Source organism: Pan troglodytes, chromosome 18, assembly GCF_028858775.2.
Source record: "Pan troglodytes isolate AG18354 chromosome 18, NHGRI_mPanTro3-v2.0_pri, whole genome shotgun sequence".
NCBI classification, from domain to species: domain Eukaryota; kingdom Metazoa; phylum Chordata; class Mammalia; order Primates; family Hominidae; genus Pan; species Pan troglodytes.
Window position 1 is genome coordinate 35,752,677 of NC_072416.2, and position 11,254 is coordinate 35,763,930.

Consider the following 11,254-nt stretch of genomic DNA (forward strand, 5'->3'; position numbering starts at 1 on the left):
GTCTATTAAAAAAATTTGTTTTGGGATGGAGTTTTGCTCTGTTGCCCAGGCTGGAGTGCAATGGCACAATCTCGGCTCAGTGCAACCTCCACCTCTGGGGTTCAAGCAATTCTCCTGCTTCAGCCTCCCAAGTAGCTTACAGGGATTACAGGTGCCCGCCACCATGCCCAGCTAATTTTTGTATTTCAGAGATGGAGTTTCACCATGTTGTCCAGGCTGGTCTTGAACTCCTGACCTCAGGTTGTACCACCCACCTCGGCCTCTCAAAGTGCTGGGATTACAGGCATGAGCCACTGCACCCGGCCTGATTTTTTAAAAATTTTATACAGAAAAATTTGTTCTTTGTGGTGTACAGTTCAACAGGTTTTAACAATGGTCTAGAGTCATCTTTCACCACTGGAGTACCACACAGAACTTTTTTCACCCACCAAATTTCTTTTATGCTGTCCCTTTCAGTAAACAACTTTCCCCATCCCTTCCTTTCGCCACTACTGCTCATTTTCCATCTCTATAATTTTGCTCTTTCTTACAATGCTCTATAAATAGATTTATATAATTTACAGTTGTCTCTCAGTATATATGGTGGATTTTTTCAAATCCCTGCAAATATGAAAATCTGTAGATGCTCAATGCCTTATATAAAATGGTACACTATTTTTATATAACCTATGCACATGAACTTTAAGTCATATCTAGGCTACTTATAATACCTAATGCAATGTAAATGCTATGTCAATAGTTGTTATACTGATATTGTTTAGGGGATTCTAACAAGAAAAATAACTCTATAGATTTAGTATGGATGCAAGCATCATAGGCCTAATTATATTTTTGATCCTTGGTTGGTTGAATCCAAGAATACAAACTTCATGGATACAGAGGGCTGAATATACAGCTTTTTGGATCTGAGTTCCTTCACTTCAAAAATTGAATCGTTCATCAGTGACATTGGCTGAATTTTTCTTTTTCGGTTGTGTCTCTGCCAGGTTTTGGTATCAGGATGTTGCTGGCAATAGAATGAGTTAGGGAGGAGTTCCTCCTTTTTAATTTTTTTTAGAATAATTTCAATAGTAATAGTACAAGCCCTTCTTTCTATATCTGTGGAACTCAGCTGTGAATCTGTCTGGTCCTGAACTTTTTCTGGTTGGTAGGCTTTTTATTACTGATTCAATTTCAGAAGCCATTATTGATCTGTTCAGGGTTTCAATTTCTCCCTGGTTCAATCTTAGGAGGTTGTATGTTTCCAGGCATTTATTTGTTTCTTCTAGGTTTTCTAGTTTGTGTGCACAGAGTTGTTCATGGTAGCCTCTGAGAGTTTTTGTATTTCTGTGGAGTCAGGGGTACTGTCCTCTTTGTAATTTCTGATTGTGTTTATTTGGATCTTCTCTTTTTTTCATTAGTCTAGCTAGTGGGCTATCAATCTTATTTATTCTTTCAAATAACCAACTTCTGGTTTCATTGCTCTTTTGTACAGTTTTTCATGTCTCAATTTCATTTGGTTCAGCTCTGATTTTGGTTATTTCCTGTCTTGTTAGTTTTGAGTTTGGTTTGCTCTTGTTTTTCTAGTTCTTCTAGTTGTGATGTGAAGTTGTTAATTCGAGATATTTCTAACTGACGTGTGCATTTAGTGCTTTAACCTTTCCTCTTAACATTGCTTCAGCTGTGTCCCTGAGTTTCTGGTATGTTGTATCTTTGTTGTCACTGTTTCAAAGAAATTCTTGATTCTTGCCTTAATTTCATTGTTTACCCAGAAATCTTTCAGGAGCATGTTGTTAATTTCCATGTAATTGTATAATTCTGAGCATCTTCTTAGTGCTGATTTCTATTTTTACTGTGCTGTTGTCCAGGAGTGTGGTTGTTATAATTTCATTTTTTGAATTTGCTGAGAATTGTCTTATGGCCGATTGAAAGGTTGATTCCAGATTATGTGCCATGTGAAGAATGTACATTCTGTTGTTTTGGGGTGGAGAGTTCTGTGGATGTCTGTTAGGTCCAATTGGTCAAGTGTCGAGTTCAGGTTCCAAACATCTTTGCTACTTTTTTGCCTCTGTGATTTCTCTAATACTGTCAGTGGGGGTGTTGAAGTCTCCCACTCTTATTGTCTGCTTATCTAAGTCTCTTCATAGGTCTCTAAGAGCTTGTTTTATGAATCTGAGTGCTCCTGTGTTGGATGCGAGAACTTATTATTTTCAGTGAGAGTGTTTGTTCAAAAAGCGACTCCGCCCTTACCTGAGCCAGAAACTCTGCTTTGTCTGCTATTTTGTTAAAGAAACGAAATGAGATAGCATGTATACTTTTGCATCTGGCTTCTTAGTGTAACATTATGTTTGTGATATTTATCCACTGTATTCATTTTTTAAAAGGTACAGGCATACCACAAATTATTGCATGTTCAGTTTCAGCCCAGCAAAACAAAGTGAATCTTGCAATAAAGCAAGTCACATGCATTTTTTGTTTTCCAGTGCATATAAATTATGTTTACAAGATACTATAGTCTGTTAAGTGTACAATAGCATTATGTCCAAAAAAGTACACTCCTTAGTTTAAAATACTTCATTGCTAAAAAGTGCTAATGAACATCTGAGCCTTTGGCAAGTCATAATATTTTTCCTGGCTGAGGGTCTCTCCTTGATGTTGATGGGTGTGAATCAGGGTGGTTGTTGCTGAAGGTTGGGTTCTGTGGCAATTTCTTAAAATAAGACAGCAGTAAAATTTGCCATACCAATTGACTCTTTCTTTCACCCAAGAGTTCTTTGTAACATGCAATGCTGTTTGATAGCTTTTACACAGAGTAGAACTTCTTTCAAAATTGGAGCTAGTCCAGGAGCAGTGGCTCACATCTATAATCCTGGAGCTTTGGAAGGCTGAGGCAGGAAGATTGTTTGAGCCCAAGAGTTCAAGACCAGCCTGGGAAGCATTGGGAGACCCTGTCTCTACAAAAACAATTAAAATTAGACATGTGTGGTGCCCACACTCACACTGGTTGTGGCAGTGGCAGTGGCAGAGCACTGGTGAGGGTGGGCTTGTGAGTGTTTGTGTGTGTGTTCATGCCTGCAATGGCAGTGGTGTAGTAGGGGTGGATTGCTGGTGTTTGTGCATGCATTTGTGCCGGCAGCAGCAGTGGCACAGTTGTGGGCATTTGTGTGTGTTTTCATGCCAATGGTGGTGGCAGAGCAGGGTGCCCACCCATCAGCAGGGGAAAGGTGTTGGGGTGCACTCACAATGGCGGTGGTCAGGTGCTGTGGGGTGCATGTGTTCACGTGCCCCAGTGGGGAAGGCAAGGTCCACCCATATGCACTGCACATCAGCAAGGCAGTCGTGGGGAGAGGGTGTTCTTGGGTGAGTTTGTACCAGCAAAGCAGCAGGCGGAGGCTGTAGTGGGGGTAATCTGTGAGTGGGCTGGTGCATGTTGGCAGTGGTCAGTCTGCTGGAGCTGTCCAACAGTCAGGTTCAGTCTTCCGGCAAAGGAGCTATGATGAGGGCCCCAGGGAAGCACCCTGGTTAGGCATCTGAGGCTGTGCTGCAAATGGGTGTAGCCATGCTGGGTCCTCAGGAGAGGATAGCAGACAGGAAGGTGCTCAAGCCAGACTGGCCCATTCCACTGCAAGACTGTCTTGCCCTGTCCAGGTATGACAGTAACTCTAAGGCTAAAGTCTCCTAGAAGAACATTACAAACCTTGGGGGATGGGCATCCTTGGTTGTGGCCCACTGCGGCTATTTCCATGCCAACCCTTCTGGGTTCTGCACAGGCTAGGGTCCAGCCCTTTCCTCCTATCTAAGCAGCTCTCTCTGCCAGCTCAAGTGTTTGTGGGGGTTGTAGGACCTCCTACTTCTAGAATTCCAGAGGTCTGCGGTGAGAATGGGTCACTCTTCACCTGCTCAACCCACCTGTTTTCAAGAGTCACCGGGGGCCAGGAATGAGTTCCAATGCTCAGCAGCCCTGTGCAGCATTCCCAGCATCCTCCCACTTCAGCCCAGCATCTGTGTTCTCCCTCCGTCTACTCTCAATGCCTTCCCTCCAAAGATCGGCTCAAAGTGTGCCCGTCTTCCTGATGTCCTGGTCTCTCGGTGGGAGATGTTCCTCCTTGCACCCAGTCAGCATTTTGGCTCTGTCAGCAGGTCTTTTTCTCTTAAAGAAAATTTTAGTCAATTTGCATTCACTCCCTATTACTGTCCCAACCTTAGACAATCATCAATCTATTTTCTGTTTCTAAAGGTGAGTCTTTTATAAAAATTTCTTATAAGTGAAATCATCAATTAAGTAGTCTTTTGGGTCTGATTTCTTTCACTTGGCTTAATGTTTTAGAGGCCCATTCCTGTTGTAGTATGCATCACTGCTTCATTCCTTTTGATTAGTGAGTAATATTCTGTTGTATGGCTATGGCACATACTATTTTTTCTTCCACTAGTTAATGGATACTTGGATTCTATTCGTTTTGGCTACATGAAGAGTGCTGATGTAAACATTCACATATGAATCTCTGAGTGCTGCAGATTTTCATTCTTTTGGGTATTTACCTGAGGATGGGATCTCTGAGTCATATGTAAAACCATATATAACTTTATGAAGAATTGCCTTTTTCTCACGCAATGGCTGCACTATTTTAATTCTCATCAACAATGTGTGAGGATTCCGTATTCTTCACACTTTAGTCAACATTTGTTACCATCTTTTTGATATAATAATCTATTGAGCAATAACTATTATCTCATTCTAGTTTTTGTTTGCTTGTTTGTTTAGACAGGGTCTTGCTCTCTCACCCAGGCTGATGTGCAGTGGCACTATCTTGGCTCACTGCAAGCCTCAATCTCCAGGACTCAGGTGATCCTCTCACCTCAGCATCCTGAGTAGCTGGAACTACAGGCGTGCGCCACCACACTTGGCTAATTTTTGTATTTTTGGTAGAGATGAGTTTTCTCCACGTTGTCCAGGCTGGTCTCGAGCTCCTGTCTTCAAGTGATCCACCTGTCTTGGCCTCCCAAAGAGCTGGGATTACAGGCATGAGCCACCACGCTCAGCAAATTTATTTCTAAATGTTTCTTTCTTTGATGCTGTTATTAAAAGAATTGTTTACTTTCATATTTTTCATTGCTTTCATATAAAAGTACGATTCAGTCTTATAGGTTGTTTTTGTATCTTGTGACCTTGGTGAGCTTGTTTACTAGGTCTAGTGGGTTTTTGGGGAATACCTTGCTAATACACATGATTATGTAAATCTGTAACAGAAGATGGTTCTACTTATTTTCTAAACTAGAAAATTGTTTGATTTTTAGATTTTAAGCCAACATCGCATTTGCAAAATAATCCCATTTGACAATGGTGTTAAAGAGTTTTATATTTTGCTAGATTCAGATTCAGTTTGCTAGTTTTTTTTTTGTTTTAGAATCTTAGTGTCTGTATGCATGAAGGATAATGATAAGTCACTTTTTATCTAGTAATGTTTCTGTTTGATTTTGGAATCATAGTAATGCTGATCTGATAGAATGACCTGGGAAATGTTTTCACTGATTCAATTTTTTGGAATATTTGTGAAAAGTTAGTATTAATTATTATTATTATTATTTGAGATGGAGTTTCACTCTTGTTGCCCAGGCTGGAGTGCAATGGTGTGATCTTGGCTCACTGCAACCTCCCCCTCCCGGGTTCAAGCAATTCTTCTGCCTCAGCTTCCCAAATAGCTGGGATTACAGACATGCACTATCACACCAGGCTAATTTTGTATTTTTAGTAGAGACGGGTTTCTCCGTGTTGGTCAGGCTGGTCTTGAACTCCTGACCTCAGGTGATCCGTCCACCTCAGCCTCCCAAAGTGCTGGGATTACAGGCGTGAGCCACTGCGCCTGGCCCAGTATTAATTCTTTATTGAATGCTTAATAGAATTTACCAGTTAAGCCATTTGTCCTGGGGCTTTTCTTTGTGTAAAGGTTCTAATTAATTTGATCTCTTTCTTTGTTATAGATCTATTAATATGTTACATTTATTTCTATGTAGAGCTATTTATATATTTATTTCTTCTTAACTTTATTTTGAGAATTGGTGTTTTTCAATGTATTTATTTTTAATTTTTAGTATCTCACATTTCTATAGTTTCTCTGCAGTTAACAAGAAACAATCAGAAAGAATATTGTGTGAGAATAAGCCCTGGGAACAATTAAAAAATTACTCAAAGTTTCTTCTGTTATAAAAGATTATGACTGTAATTGCTATAATTAATGTTGATATTTAAAAAAATTATTTTCAGTTTGGGGGTACATGTGAAGATTTGTTATATGGGTAAACTCATGTCATGAGGGTTTGTTGTACAGATTATTTCATCACCCAGGTATTAAGCCCAGTACTCAATAGTTATCTTTTCTGCTTCTCTCCCTCCTCCCACCTTCCACATTCAAGTATATAAATCCCAGTGTCTTCATTAGTTCATGAGTTCTTGTAATTTACCTCCCACTTTTTTTTTTTTTTGAGATGGAGTCTCACTCTGTTGCCCAGGTTGGAGAGCAGTGGCGTGATCTCAACTCACTGCAACCTCTGCCTCCCGGGTTCAAGCGATTCTCCTGTCTCAGCCTCCAGAGTAGCTGGGATTACAGGTGTCCACCACCATGCCCAGCTAATTTTGTATTTTTAATAGAGATGGGGTTTTGCCATGTTGGCCAGGCTGGTCTCAAACCGCTGACCTCAGGTGATCCTCCTGCCTTGGCCTCTCAAAGTGCCAGGATTACAAGGGTGAGTCACAGTGCCCGGCCTACCTCCCACTTTTAAGTGAGACCATGCGGTACTGGGTTTTCTGTTCCTATGTTAGTGTGCTAAAGAGAATGGCCTCCAGCTCCATCCATGTCTCTGCAAATGACGTGATCTCATTCTTTTTTATGGCTTAATAATATTCCATGGTGGGCATGTACCACATTTTTAGTATCCAGTCTGTCACTGATGGACATTTAGGTTGATTCCACATCTTTGCCATTGTGAATAGTGCTGCAATGAACATTTGCATGCACATGTCTTTATGGTAGAATAATGTATATTCCTCTGGGTATATACCCAGTAATGGGATTGCTGTGTCAAATGGTAGTTCTGCTTTTAGCTCTTTAAGGAATTGTGATACTGCTTTCCACAATGATTGAACTAATGTACACTTTCATTAACAGTGTATAAGTGTTTCCCTTTTCTCCACAACTTCACCAGCAACTGTTATTTTTTTTTTTTTACTTTTTAATAGTAACTAGCCATTCTGAATGGTGTGAGATGGCGTCTCATTGTGGTTTTGATTTGCATTTCTCTAATGATCAGTGATATTGAGCTTTTTTTCATATGCTTTTTGGCCGCATGTATGTCTTTTTTGTTGTTGTTTCTTGAAACGGAGTCTCATTCTGTCACCCAGGCTGGAGTGCAGTAGCGCGATCTCAGCTCACTGCAACCTCCGCCTCCCAGGTTCAAGTGATTCTCCTGCCTCAGCTTCCCGAGTAGCTGGGACTACAGGTGCGTGCCACCAAGCCCGGCTAATTTTTTGTATTTTTTAGTAAAGACGAGGTTTCACTCTGTTAGCCAGGCTGGTCTTGATCTCCTGGCCTTGTGATCTGCCCCCCTTGGCCTCCCAAAGTGCTGGGATTACAGGCGTGAGGTGGCGCCCAGCCCGTATGTCTTCTTTTCAAAAATGTCTGTTCATATCCTTTGCCACTTTTTAATGGCATTGTTTTTCTCTTGTAAATTTGTTTGAGTTCCTTACAGATGCTTGTAGACCTTAGTCAGATGCATATTTTGTCTTTATTGTTGTTCTATAGCTTTCTTGGACATATAATTTTTGATTGACAGTTTTTTCTTTGGGGAGTGGGAAAACATTTTCAAATGGAGTTGAAAGACTTGCAAGAAGGCAAACAAAGCAAGATCCAACAAAGCCAATTGGATTGAGAAATGAAGTCATGTTGATTGCAACAAATGATATGTTGGACTGGGTTAGAGAGAGCAGGAAAAAGTAAATTTGTGGACAATAGAATTCTGTGGGCTGGGTGGTCCTGACTGAGGTCAAATGAAGAAATTTCATCAGAGTAGGAAAGATAGCTCATTATCCTGAACCTAAACAGGCTGAGCTGCTGCCCTATGCTAAGATTCTTAGATATTTATAAGAAGAAATATCATGATCTTATCATCTAACAATTTAATAGGTATTATTTGTTAAGGAAGAAGATCATATATGTGCACTCGTAATTATGATTAAGTTAATGTTATGTTTAGTTATGATTAAAGTTGTGCTTGATGGATATCACAGGGGCCAAAAATAAGTGTCTACTGCTAACAAGTGGGTGCGTGACTGATAAATGTGTGAAATAAAACACTCCTGTGAGTAGAAGCAGCAGAGGAGACTGAAGAATGAGGGGTGGAACACAATAGCAGGATAGCTTGATACTTTACATCAAAGTAAGATCTCGGCCAGGTGCAGTGGCTCACACCTGTAATCCCAGTACTTTGGGAGGCTGAGGCGGGCAGATCACAAGGTCAGGAGTTCGAGACCAGCCTGACCAACGTGGTGAAACCCCATCTTTACCCAAAATACAAAAATTAGCTGGGTGTGGTGGCACATGCTTGTAATCCCAGCTACTCAGGAGGCTGAGGCAGGAGAATCGCTTGAACGAGGGAGGCGGAGGTTGCAGTGAGCCGAGATCACACCACTGCACTCCAGCCTGGGCGACAGAGTAAGTCTCCATCTCAAAAAGAAGTAAGATCTCCTGGGGAGGACAGTACATATTTAAACACTCATGCTGCTTGGAATGGAGGAATCTTTCTGCCCTCTACAAATGCACCTGGGCAAATTGATGGAAGGGGAATGTGAAAAGCAGCCTACCTTCCATGGGGAGTCATGTCTAGTTTCCTTGCTCACAGCTGTGTCCTCTGGAGAACAGAACACTTTGCCTATGTAGGTCTGACGGAGCTGGCATTTTCTTTTCTTTTCTTTTTTTTAAAATTATATATGTGTATGTATTTATAAAAGTACATATATATACTTATATGTGTGTGTATGTGTGTTTTGAGCAATTTTTACTTCAGCCATTAATTTCTAATTATAAGCCAGAAATACTAATTATTACCATTTATGCATTGCCTTATCTATTTACACTTATGGAACAGTATCCCAATAAGTGATTTTGAAAATATAATTGGACACCTTTTCACCTCAGAAAAATCTGAGTGAATGCAGTGGCTTTTTATCTTAACATGTCATGAAATTGAATTGTTCTAAGCTGTGGATTAAATTAAACTGATGATATATGATGCCTGAATCCAAGCTAAATAACATAGGATAGTGCCTGAAAAATCATTCTATAAAATTTTACAAGATATTAGATATGGTATTAGAGATATCCTGAGAAAACTTGAGGGAAGATATTTTTATTATTGGAAACCAAGTATTTTTCTAGGCATTGGAAAGTATCCCTGTATTAAGGGAAGTCTCAGGAAACAGATCAACATGTGATTAAAAAATTTTTGCCTTTTTTTTTTTTTGAGACAGTCTTGCTTTGTTGCTCAGGGTAGAGTGCAGTGGCACAATCTCAGCTACTGCAGCCTCAACCTCCAGGGCTCAGGTGATTCTCCCACTTCAGTCTCCCAGGTAGCTGGGATTACAGGCGTGCACAACCACGCCTGGCTAATTTTTGTATTTTCAGTAAAGACGGTGTTTCACCATGTTGGCCAGGCTGGTCTCAAACTCCCAGCCTCAGGTGATCTGCCTGCCTCGGCCTCCCAAAGTGCTGGGATTACAGGCGGGAGACACCACGCCCGGCCAACATCTGATTCTTTTGATGCAACCTCATAGTTGTCGTGAAGTGAATAAAATAGTGATTTTTTTTGTTGATAATTGAGAGGTGGACATTAGCAATGTTATACCGAGATAAAAAAGAGCTTACATAAGAAATTACTGGAATGGAAGGACCGGGCGCGGTGGCTCACGCCTGTAATCCCAGCACTTTGGGAGGTCGAGGCGTGTGGATCACGAGGTCAGGAGATCAACAACATCTTGACTAACAGAGTGAAACCCCGTCTCTACTAAAAATACAAAAGATTATCCGGGCGGGGTGGCGAGTGCCTGTAGTCCCAGCTACTTGGGAGGCTGAGGCAGGAGAATGGCGTGAAATCAGGAGGTAGAGCTTGCAGTGAGCTGAGATTGCACCACTGCACTCCAGCCTGGGCGACAGAGGGAGACTCCATCTCAAAAAAAAAAAAAAAAATTACTGGAATGGAAACTAAACTGGGAGAGAGCTGGGACCATTTTTAAGTGATACATTAAGAAGGATTCAGAAAAGCAAAACAAAACCTTCCCAATGTGTTCACATACTAATTCCCCAGATACTGGGAATACATTAGATTCCATGGCAAAGAAAATATAAGATTGCAGATGTGATCAAGATTGCTAGTCTGCTGTTGAAATATAGTGAGATTTTCACAAATTATCACCATGGGTCCAGTATAATCACAAGGGTCCAGATATGTGGAAGAGTGATGGAGAACAGAGTGTATCAAAGTGATGAGATATGAGAGTGACTCAGCTGAATATTTTTTCAATTGCTTGCTTTAGTGATTCTTTTCATATTAGAATAAATTTCCAGGAGCCAAGATGGCCGAATAGGAACAGCTCCGGTCTACAGCTCCCAGCGTGAGGGACGCAGAAGACGGGTGATTTCTGCATTTCCATCTGAGGTACCGGGTTTATCTCACTAGCGAGTGCCAGACAGTGGGCGCAGGTCAGTGGGTGCGCACCGTGCGTGCGCGAGCCGAAGCAGGGCGAGGCATTGCCTCACCTGGGAAGTGCAAAGGGTCAGGGAGTTCCCTTTCCGAGTCAAAGAAAGGGGTGACGGACGCACCTGGAAAATCGGGTCACTCCCACCCGAATATTGCGCTTTTCAGACCGGCTTAAAAAAACGGCGAACCACGAGATTATATCCCACACCTGGCTCGGAGGGTCCTACGCCCACGGAGTCTCGCTGATTGCTAGCACAGCAGTCTGAGATCAAACTGCAAGGCGGCAGTGAGGCTGGGGGAGGGGCGCCCGCCATTGCCCAGGCTTGCTTAGGTAAACAAAGCAGCCAGGAAGCTCGAACTGGGTGGAGCCCACCACAGCTCCAGGAGGCCTGCCTGCCTCTGTAGGCTCCACCTCTGGGGGCAGGGCACAAACAAACAAAAAGACAGCAGTAACCTCTGCAGACTTAAGTGTCCCTGTCTGACAGCTTTGAAGAGAGCAGTGGTTCTCCCAGCACGCAGCTGGAGATCT

General features: G+C 41.8%; 1 pseudogene; it reads right to left on the bottom strand.

Annotated features, from left to right (window-relative positions):
- The window catches only part of LOC129137292 (zinc finger protein 519-like), a 37,596-nt pseudogene extending 34,188 nt beyond the window's left edge, over positions 1-3,408 (bottom strand).
- Positions 3,409-11,254: the final 7,846 nt, after the last annotated feature.